The 11,845-nt window shown below is 36.3% G+C and overlaps 2 pseudogenes; both read right to left on the bottom strand.

Moving 5' to 3' along the window:
- Positions 1-254: 254 nt before the first annotated feature.
- On the bottom strand, positions 255-1,612 carry LOC132269574 (scarecrow-like protein 14; annotated as a pseudogene).
- A 333-nt stretch (positions 1,613-1,945) lies between these two features.
- On the bottom strand, positions 1,946-9,417 carry LOC132269778 (telomere repeat-binding protein 5-like; annotated as a pseudogene).
- Between the last annotated feature and the right edge of the window lie 2,428 nt (positions 9,418-11,845).

Consider the following 11,845-nt stretch of genomic DNA (forward strand, 5'->3'; position numbering starts at 1 on the left):
ATTACATTTCAAAATGGTCATTGAAGATGCTTCGAACATCCTTGATGTGAGAGCCGAACATTAATTCAAAAGATTTCGCGAGATACTACTTTAAATAAAGAGGATATCACTTAAAAATGGGCAATACGTGTTCCTATAAATTTGCCAGTCGGTCATTGACTATATTGGAGAGATACTACTTTAAATAAAGACGATATTTTGGGTGTGCCCTGTAGCCTCTGCAGTGGGGGAGCTATGGTTCTCCAATAGATCAGTTTGTAATTCAAGGATTCAATATTGTAATTCAAGGATTCAATATCATTTAAGGTTCAATATCATTTACATACTTCAATAAATCGATTGGTTCAATCAATTTATATCGATATTTATCCGAATTCATCTACCTCAAATGCAAACCATATGACTCACCTCATCGTGTGGTGTGAATGCATACATCCATCTTTCCCTTTCCCTTCCCCTCTAACATCTAACTTTAAGGGTTTGTTTGGATACATAGGAGGAAAAAAAAAAAAAAAATGATAATATTAGTTATGAAAAAAAAAAAAGAACCCTCACATGCACTGACATTCATAACCTCTCACCCATAGAACTTTCTCAAGATTCATCCTCTCCTGTTCTTCACGAGCTATGTAAGTGTCAAACATGTCAAACCATGCTGAATAGTGAAAGAGTGCCTCCCGGAACCAAGTGACAAAGAAGGGAGCACTGTACGATCCATTAATAACAGAATGGACACAAATGTCCGGATTCATCTTCCTGATTAACTTCAGAACAGCATCCCTTGGACTGTTGTCCACAACAGTCTCATCGAGTAGATTCTTAAACCGAAATACACAATTCACAGCAAGCACCTAATCCCTGTTAATCTTGAGGTCCCCAATTTCTATAGTTTCCCATTTCTGTGCTGCTATGGCATTGTACTCAAAACGGAATATTAAAGCGCTCACAGTACTTCGCCAACCGACGCCGTGTCTCCTCAACAAATTCGGCTGGCCGGAAACCAGGTTGGGGGAACTCTATCCCAGTAATTCGAAGCTTGGGAGGTCCATTAGGTATTGAAGCAAGATGTTGGATAAAGATAGGCCACTGGAAACCGTATAGGATACCAAAATCAATAATATGGAGGACCCTATTTGTAGCTTTCATGGCTTGTTTGAAAATCATTTTGTTTGCAAAGAAAATTGCAACCTTCTTGAATGGACAGGCTGAAAGCAAAAGCTGGTAAGCTATCAACTTCTCGACAGCTGATATTCTCCTGGAAGCTAGGACTTTATAAATCTGAGATCCAGTGCCGGCCAAATGTGCCTCAAGACCATTGGCAAAGACATAGGCCAACCTGTGTGTTTCATCACCAGTGGGAGAAGAGTGTTGTCTGATCTGCTTGAGTTGTTCATTTGCCGTCCTGAGGTCATCAGCAGCAACTGATTGTGCAGAGTTGATCAAAAGTGCCGACTGCTTGCTGCTCCTCTCTTCTTCTAGATCATTGTCCTCCCGGAGATGGTGCTTCCTTCCTTGAGCCATTAGGTGAGTACTCCCTCTCGTCCTTCTCTACTTTGACCACAGATTCTGGAGCCTCTTCTGTTGACTTTGGAGGTACTGTGTAATTCTCCAAATCAATAATCAAATGATTTTCAGGAGGAACTTACTAGCCTCCTCCATTCCTCTCTGGAATTGCAAGATGGATTCGCTATCACTAAACACATTCAAAATCAGATGGGTATTCAGAGAAGAGTCTATTGGCCCATTAACGTCGTTAGTAAGGCCGTTTAAAGAGCCAAATGACCACTGCAAAGCCTGCAAAGTGGACTGGAAAGAGTATTCCGAGGAATGACTTTGTATCACTGATGGTGTAAACTCAACACGATCAACAATCCATTGAGTATCAATGTAGTTCCCAGCACTAGTAGTGCTGTTAGTGCTATTCTCACTGGAACTTCCAAAAAAATTACCATCTGGACTTTCGATGTTCTGATTGAAGTAAAGAGGGGCTTGCTCGGGAATCTGTAGTGCTTTTATCAATTGGCATGGCAGGAGGAGAAGGTGCTGAATCATGATCGCTTTCAATAAAGTTCCCAAAATTTGCTACTGGAGGATCCAATGGGGCATCATAATTCCCCTCTTTAACCACACTACCAACTACATTGGGGGCAGGTGGGTACCTGCTAAGAGAGCATTGCATTATTAGCTAAAAGCAACTGACTTAAATCATCTCTCCTTAGATCTGCTTACAAGTATAATTGTAAAAAGTAAACATGTTTCCTCAACCTACCATAACATTGCAACAACAAAATAAGTCTGTCAAATATGACATCGGAGAAATTCTAAAGAAATAGGTCACCGTACATATGGTTTACCTTGTCAGTGACTGAGGGGCATCACAATGGGGGAGAAAGGAGAGATCATTGGGACATAAAGGTGTAGAGTTTGAGAAGGATTAGGTTCCAGCGTAAAACCCAGAGCATCCAGTTTGTTATCATGAGATATTCCAGTCTGCTGTAAGAGTTTTGTTATCATCTCTAATCTTCTTCCCCGGAAGAAGCACACCAACACGTAGTCCACCACCAAGAATAGCAGTCACTGCCTCCATAACTGTCCTCTGCACAACATTCACATCCCATCAGCTCGTAATTTTAAATTCAAGCAGCAAATCTGTAAGCCTAAAAGGAAACTGAAAAGAGAGGAAGAATTAAGAGAGATTGAAGCAAAATGTTAAAAACATTAAGATCCCATTGCTGCAAAATTTTCAGCCCACAAAAGTGTGTTGTGTTAAATTTTGAAAAATGAAAAAACCATCAGAGTACCCAGGACTTGTCAAAGATATAAGTCATGTATTTAATCAAATGCACCCACACATTCTCTCCCAAAACCCGTCCACGCTCCACCCACGGTGTTCATTATTCAACTTTTAGAATACAAAATGAGAGCTGCGTAAGAACACATGAATTTAGCCATAAAGAATGTAAGTTCTACCTGAACACATAAACATAAAATCTATGAAATGAGGGAAATGCATGATCAGCATGACATACCTCATAATCCTAGAACTTATCACATCTACTGTAATGTTTTTCCCCCCTGACATGTCGCATCTACTACAATGCATGGCAAAAGGTAGCTGCAAGATGCTTGTATTAGAATGAACTGGGTCATGCTTACCTTCAGAGAACCCACAGTTGCAGTTTCTGGAATCTCAATGAAAAGCTCTGGAACCTTGAAAGACTTGATCCTAAGCTTCACTGAGCAAAAGCACAGATATCTTCATATAAGAACCCCTTTGAATGTCAGACACCAATCAAATCAAAAGAGTACACATGAATAATTCCATCAAAGGTACTTATACCATGGGAATCCTTGGACTGAAAGGATGTATGTTGACTTGCTGCAGAAGCTGGCGTCCCAGTGGCTGCATCAGGAGCTACGATTATAAGCAAAATAATAGAGAAAACAATAAACTGTAAACCAAACAGAGGAGTTAATAGTGGGGTGGGGGGTGATGAAGAAGAGTTAGCAAAAGTATTAACAGAAGAAGAAGAGAAAGGGGGATGGAAACTAACCTCCATTCATCGTTGCACCTGAATCAGAAGCATCTCCACTGAAGCCCTTCCCATGTAAACTAGATATTGCCTCACTACTAATCCCTCCATCAGAATTTGATACTGAACTACACTCATAAAGTTTCCTCTTTTTGAAAGGATAATCCCTTTGAGACCTTAGGCGTTCGTAACAATTTCTCTGGACAATCTGAAGTTGTTACTACAGATGCAAGTCCCAAACAAGTATCACGCTGAGCATTTGGAGATTCCTTGAAGCTATGATTAAGAACAGGATCCTGTGGGACAAGTTCTGAAGCAATAGAACTCCTGTCAAAGCTTCCTGGATCACAAGGTTCTACTTTCAAAGGGTTAACCACTTTCTGTTGTTCTTTCTTTACAAAATCTTTCGCAGCTGCACAGTGTTTTTTTCCAGGTAATGTATTACTAGAACTAGGAGAACTTTCTCCTTCCAGTAATAAATTGCCAGCTACAGTAGCCAATAAGTCAAATGCACACATTGGATTGTCATCAACTTTCTTCCTGAATGAGCACCTCCTCTACAAGAAGTGACAAAGGGATTAAAATGCAGATCAGTGCTTCAGAAACACAGACCACCAGATAAAACAAATAAAGGAATAATGAGTAGTCCGGGTAAGGCACCCTAGCCGATCTGGCAGCTCGGGGTGTGGGAGGCACCTGATAGCCATTGAATCCGTGGTCTAACCTCTTCTGCAGCAGCAGAAGTCGAAATTCCAAGTCAGGACTTGGACAGAAAAGATATTGAAATATGAAGAAAAACAAAAAAGTGTTACGATCACGATCACCGGATTTCAGGCCAAGTTCTTACAAAGTTGATTGAGTGCTTCAGAAAATCCACAAAAAAAAAAAATAAATAAAATAAAATATTAATACTCACATCATGGATATACACTTCCAAAATTTTCCTCGAACATCACATGAAGATGGGATAAAAATCCAGGAAAAAAATATCCGAGCTCCACTGCAGCATCAGATTCCAGATAGTCCTAGGCAAACAAAAATATATAATAACTAATTAAACTGAATAAAAATTTAAAAAAAAATAAAATTCATACCTGAACCGGAACGCCTTCTATTAAATATCTCGTTTCCATCAATTGGCGGGCATGACGCCCAGAATGATTAATAACATTCTTGATGAAGTTCATTAAACCTGATACACCTGCTGAGTAAAGTCGGTCTTCGGGCGCAGACGTGGGTGCGGGCCGCGCGGCCACGGCCGGCGGTAGATAATGCAACACATTGTACGAAACAGATTTTCGTCCATCTTTAAGATCTACTTCGATCAAATCTCTCCAATCATTGGTATTCTTAATGTATTCTTTGATATGAGCATAAACAACAGACCTGACTTTGTGTCGATTACGTTTCTCCACATAATGTAGAATAGTTGTGTAGTATTTGAATCGTTCACTTTCAGTTAGAAGAACTGGATGGTTCCTCAGATTTTTTGCACTATAAGATTAAAGCAATTCAATGAGAGTGGGATCCAAAAAAAAAATACAGAAATGATATTATTATTAATTAGATAACTCACTTGACCATTTGCGAACCAAAGAACTTCACAAATGAAACCCAATCTAAAAGTGCATCATCTGGCTGAGTTGGGTTAATCTGCCCTAATAGAAATTTTTTGAGGCCCTGCAAGTCTGCCTTCTTCATATGATGTTCTCCTGTATTTTTCAATTCAAAATTTTTGGAGACGGGAAGAATAAGATGCATATTATTGTTCAATATCACATATGAAGAGGGATCATCTAGAGCCCCATGTATTAACCCTTTTCCATGGAGATATTTGATGGTATCCAATAAGTTTCTGATGGACTTTATCCAGAAAGAGTTTAATTGCAACTTGCCTAAGTCATCTGGCAAGAAGGGCTTCTTTATATTGGAAATATTTTTCTCTTGGTTGACCCATTCCGAAAACTTAAAGTCAAAATTATCATGGATGACGACCACATTTTCCCCTTTGTGGTCGAGGAAAACATCTTTTGGTAACAACAAATACTTACTTTTCAGATTTAAAATGGTGGAGTCAATACAGTGCTTATACATCGTCGAGAGACAAAAAAACTTTAACACTTTCTTTTATGCCTCCGAATCTCTCAAATTCACCATTCGCGGCTTCGTATGGGCCCGAAGGACGTTCAAATTCAACATAAGAAGTTTTTATTCCCGCATTGATTTTTGTAGTACCCTTCTGAAAAAAATAATTAATATTATAATTCAACTTTAATAGTAAAATTTCATTAAATGTCATAGTAAAATTTCATTAAATGTCATTAAGCTTACGCATTTCCGAATAGCTGCCGCAGCTTTTTTCCTTAGCTTATCCGAATCGGTGCTAAGCAGTTTCATGACATTGGAAGACATCGTATTTGTAGCTGAAACAAAGAGAAGAAATTCAAACCCTATAACAGAAGTTTACCGAAACCCAATCTCAGGTCAATGCGAGTCAATCCGTCTTCGGGTTAAGGTTGTCAACCCGAATCAAGAAAAATAAAAAATAAATAAAGAGATAAGAAGACACACACACACAAAAAGGGAGAATACACACACACAAAAAGGGAGAAGATTCAAAGGCGGTTTCAGGATTTCTCAATGGGGAAGAGGTTTCACAATCTCACTCATAACAATTAAAACACCACCATCTAAGTAATATCAATATCATGTATCAACCCAACTATGCTTTCAATCAAAATGTTGGACACCTATCCGTAGAAAGACGTGTAATTATGGATAGGTGTGATTAGCACATGTTATACTCGGCTCTTATGTTACATTAATCCAATAACAAAGTACAATGCATAAGTTTAGGAATAATCTTCAAACTTAACAAATCAATATCCCGATACTCTGCATTCTAATAACAAAAGAAAATCAAAAACCAAAATTTGAAAATAAAAATATGGCAGAAAGATTGAATATATCCTTCGTGCATTACACATATTGGATTTCTATGTGAAACAAAACATTATTAGTAGGGCAGATCCAGGATTTCTCAATGGGGGTGGGCTAAATCAAAATATATCAACCAAAATCAACTGTTGTTTAATTCAATTTTAGTTAACTAACAATGTTTCTTTAGACAATTGACTGATTAAGGCATAGAAAATCCTATTTGGGTAATTAATAAAAATATATATATCAATTTATTTCTGAACAATTCACCACTCAGTACCCTATCTCATCTTTTGACCAATTTACTAATCCTATTTGAGAATCTACTAGTGGAAAGCAGAGTGTGATGTAGTTCATGGCAAGCCCCTTCCAACATTATGGAATTCACTCAAAAGCATATTTTTTGTAAGTATTTTAATTTTCAAGAAGTAACTTTAGAGCTTTACCCTATATTAAGTACTTTTGCTTGTCAAAGTTCTTGTTATGTTTTTTTTTTAGTTCTGAAAAGATTTCTATCTTCAAAAAGCTAGGCATGTTGATAAAAATTGTTTCAGATTCAATCTCTGCAGATTTCTAATCCAATTCAGATTGTTTTTTTTTTTCTTTTTTCATGACCAGATTCAAATTTTCTTGTAGACAAAATTGACAACAAAAATAAAAAATAAATAAAATAAAAAGAGAAATAGAAGTTATAGAAATAAAAATATATATTTGTTTTGCTGAAATAAAATGTAGATTACGGTGATGACCTCAAAATGCAATGCCAATTTTTTTACTTTGTATTGTAAAAAAAAAAAAATTATATAAAAAAGATCATAAAAAATTTCACTATATAGTTTGCAAAACAAGCATTACAGATGGGTGTATCTCTGGAAAATTTATTTGCATATCCATCGCAATGCGACATTCAAAGATGTGTGTATCTTTGGAAATTTTCATCAAACGTAAAGGTCATAAAATACATATACGCACGAACAAGAAAACCAGAGGTAAGAGAAAATAAAAAACATAGGCCTTGTTTGGTAACCATTTTCATTTTTCGTTTTTCGTTTAAAAATAATTTGCTGTAAGCATTTTCAGATCCATGGTCTAATGTATAAATTTTATGAAGTTACTCTATTTAGGGACAAGTGGACAACAACATATGCCAAGGAGAAGATAAGCTAGTTAGTGCTATAATTTGATTCGAATCGGAATTCAATCAAGGGGATATTTTATGGAATTTAAAACTGAAAAGAATACTAGTATCAACCATCCATTCATGTGTTTTCTTTCAATTTTTAGTTTCCTTCCTATTTTAGTATGAATGCACTCTGAAATTGATTTGCAATGCTAACAATTGAAATACGGATTATATGCAAAATGATTTGGATTACATCCAGTAAGATTACAATGCATAATTTGATGTTTGACTGGCGAATGTTTTTATCACATCCTTTTTTGCCCTGAATCAAAACAACCAAAGATGAAAAGCAAAGAAAATCATACATGTACGAGTGATTGATGAATTTCAACATCAGAGAACTCGAACAAAAAAAAAATCAAACACTCAATGCAAAGAAAAAATCGAATAAGCAAAATCTAAGTAAAGATTCTGAAACAAATCTAGACACCGAAATCGATAAAACGCACAACCAGTACACCTCTGTACAAGAGAAAAAAAAAAAAAAATATATATATATATATATATATATATATATACATTTATTTATTTATTCTGAAACATATATAAAGAATTTGTTCGTGAATATTTCGTTATTTTTTAGAGAGTGAGAAGAAAGAGAGAGAGGCGAGACCTGACTTACCAGGTGAGACCAAACTTATTACGAATCTGGAGGAGAAGACAACCGATCGCTATAGCCTATACAGAGTTCTGGTTGGAGCACCGTCTGAATTCCGCCGGAGCTAACCTGTTTCGACGACAGGTTAACGGATATATATGGAGAAAGAGGATTGTGAGTTTCCTATTATATTGAAACGGACTTGGGGTTTAAGTACAAGGCGGGAGGGTTTTTGGAATTAGAGAGAAGAGGGAGAAAACGTAAGGCGGCGAAACTAAATTAATTCAATTAATTTTAAATTCTTACTGTCATGTTAAAAGGAAAAATTAATAAATGAATTAATTATAATTTCATTCGTAATTAACCCTCACTGCTCTAACAAAATGAATTAATAACATATATTCTTTTTATTTTCGCTGTCAAATTAATAACATATAGTACCATATCATTGATTAGTTGATTTAGAAAAAAAATTAAAACAAAACCCATACATACAAGTTAGCAGTTGCAGAGAGAGGGGGGGCCAGCGGCTGAAGCTTGCGAACGGCGAACCCGAACTGGAACAGCTGGCGATGGAAACTGAAAGATATGGGTTTTGATTTTTTGAACAATCTGAAATGATATGCTGGGTTTTGATATAAGTAATAGGTTTTGAACTTTTGATTCTTGCAGACTAAACTGAACTATATGGGTTTTGAACTTATGATTCTTGTAGATTTTGTAGTTTGCAGTTGCAGAGAGAGAGAGAGAGAGAGTGGGTAAGTTCAGAGTCGAGAACGAGAGCAGAGATGGAGGCGATTGGGAAGGCTGAAATGATTTGCCCTAAAATGTGGGAGGCCCTGGGCGACCGCCTTTGTCGCCTTGGGTCAGGGCCGGCCCTGGGCTTATTGGGCTAGAGTGACTGAGTTGTCTTGGGCTTGATTGGGTGGGCTAATTTTGGGATGCCCTAACTTTATTAATAATTTTTTTTTTTTTTTTTTTTTTTTTTGGGCTAGGTTAAAATTAGTATAAAAAAATAAAAAATCGAGTCCACCCCTACATCCGCCTTTGTCTCTTTTTCCATGAAGTTGGAGTGATTTTTATTGTGTTTATTGTGGCTTCATTTGTCACATTTGTCTCTCTCTCTTTCACTCTCACAAATTTTCAATACGGTCTAAAACGTATGTGTGAAGAAAATTTTAAAAAAAATGCTCAGTCAATCAAGAATAGCAAATTGTGTGTATATATAAATTTCTAGTTCAATATGCAAGGCAAAACAACAATAACAGAGATTGAATTCATAGAGAGTGACAATACAAGAAAGTTGCAGAAAAAGTATTCTAGTTACAAAAATAACAAATTGTGTGTATATATAAATTTATCCATGTATAAATATGCAAGACAAAACAATAACATAGATTCATAGAAAGTGACAAGAAAGATGCAAATAAGGTATTATACAAAGAACAAATAAAAATAAAAATAAATAAAAGGGAATTTCTAAATAACCAAAAAATAAACACATGCTCTGCCCACTCATACACTCAATTTATTTTATTTGTAATAATATTGAATTTATTTTATGTCATGAAAATATATTTAACTAAAATCACTTCAACACTATATAAATATTTGACCGTGAAATCAGTAAAAAGATTTATAACTAAAATCACTTCAACACATAACTTCTGATTTATTTTCTCCTAGTGATGCAGTAGTTACCGATGTGACAGCAAACTATAGCAAACTATGACGGAGGGACAGCGGCACAGACAACGACGGTGGGACAGCGACATAGACGATGACAAGGGCGGTGAGATAACAGACGACATCGATGTGAGTTGTACGCAGCGGAATATTTAGAAAGTTTTGTATTTTTATAAATAGATCTGTGTCTTTCTAACTTTACTTATTTTAGCAATTAATTAATTAATCACATGCATGATAAAATAAAACAAAGTAATAAAGTTAGAGATGACAACAGGATTTTTAGCGAGGAAATCCCAAGTGGTAAAATAGACCAATTGTTTGCGTGGGAAAAACCTTGTGAGCTGTGCAGTCTAAAGTAAATCGGTCTACTGTGCATGAAACAAAGTACAATGGACTTTGACTCATGCTCACAACCTATTGTTCTACCAAACATCAATATTTGACAATCATCTACCTTTGCGATGTCCCGTCCAACAGCACTTGACATCAGGCTTACTCTTGATCTCTATAGAAGGATTGCTGGTCTATTAAACAACACTCCTCGAATACTTTGACCCTTTTAGAATGTGATCGCTTTTATTTTTGTTTTTCAATATCTGAATTTGATATAGAAGTAGATGTGTTTTTCTCTAATCGTTGTAGATACAAGACTTTGATCACGATCAGGATTTGAACAACACTATAAACTCACTCTATGTTTATATGTATTTTCTAGAAAGACTGATAGAGAAATCAATTTAGATTTTCTGCAAAAATATCTCTCTAAGGCTTTTGGGAATTCTTAAGTTGTAGTGCAAAAGTCGTACTAAACCGATGACTATTAGGGTTTATATAAAATTTTCAAAGACCTAATCTTTCATAAATAAAGAAAAATTCGTGCATAGGACTTTTGGTATAATTCTAAACCAACTACGAAATAAATCAGGATATGATTCAAAAGTTACCTAAACTGTAGAAGACCGTTGAACCGATTCAGGAATAGCAGTAGAATTTCGAAGGAACTTTGAAGATCTTGAATTGGTTCCAAAGGTCTTGAACCAGTTCTAGTTTGTCAGACTTGAATCCAAAAGCTCTAAAGGTTTGAAGACAATGTTTTGGTAAGATCTAAAAATATACCAAAGGAACATGTCCTAACCTTTTTAGATTTCTTCCTAACGTATTGTTTTTTCCTTTCTTGATGATCTCAATAGAGTATCTTAGAACAATCTTCCAATTTCGCAGTCGATCTCGATCTTGATATGGTAACTTGAAATTACAACTTGATCGGACTTGTTTGACACTGAAATTTGACAATTATAGAATTTATATCTCACAGTCGATGGCGATGACAGAGGATGGCGGCTGACGTCGATGGCGAGGACGGTCAGCTGTCCCGCCATCAGCATGATGATGTCGAGGACGGCAATATAGGATTTGGAATTTTGGAGACTCTGTATGGACGAATGACGATTTGATAAAGAGGAAGTGTGTTTGTGTAATGTTCCTGTTTTTTGCCATTTTTCATTTTTCAGTATTTCTGTTTTTGCGAGGGCATTTTTGTATTTTTTCGTTTTGCGTACCTGACACCGTGAGGTGTCCCGGGTGTGTCTGAGAGTCGGGTGGGACATTTTCTTGACTTCAGGACTCTTGAAAATGTACCGGTTGCCATTTCGACATTTTTTCGTTTTTTGGGCCGGGAGGTCTCGGGTAGGATCCGCAACCAGAATTGTTATGCACGGGGGCTATGTCATAGGTCCATTGCATGTCATGTATAATTATTTTATGCATAATTCTATTTGGTTGTGTAATTAATTGTGTGGCTGTGAATTAAAAGATATATATATGTATATTAATTTAGAAAGTGGGATATTTTTGCATAGTGGTGGGGCCCACCCCCCACTCACTTTCATTATTGGCCAAGAG

The sequence above is a fragment of the Cornus florida genome, unplaced genomic scaffold (genome assembly GCF_030987335.1).
Source record: "Cornus florida cultivar Cherokee Brave unplaced genomic scaffold, ASM3098733v1 CherokeeBrave_3.0.0_Hap2_Chr08, whole genome shotgun sequence".
Classification (NCBI taxonomy): domain Eukaryota; kingdom Viridiplantae; phylum Streptophyta; class Magnoliopsida; order Cornales; family Cornaceae; genus Cornus; species Cornus florida.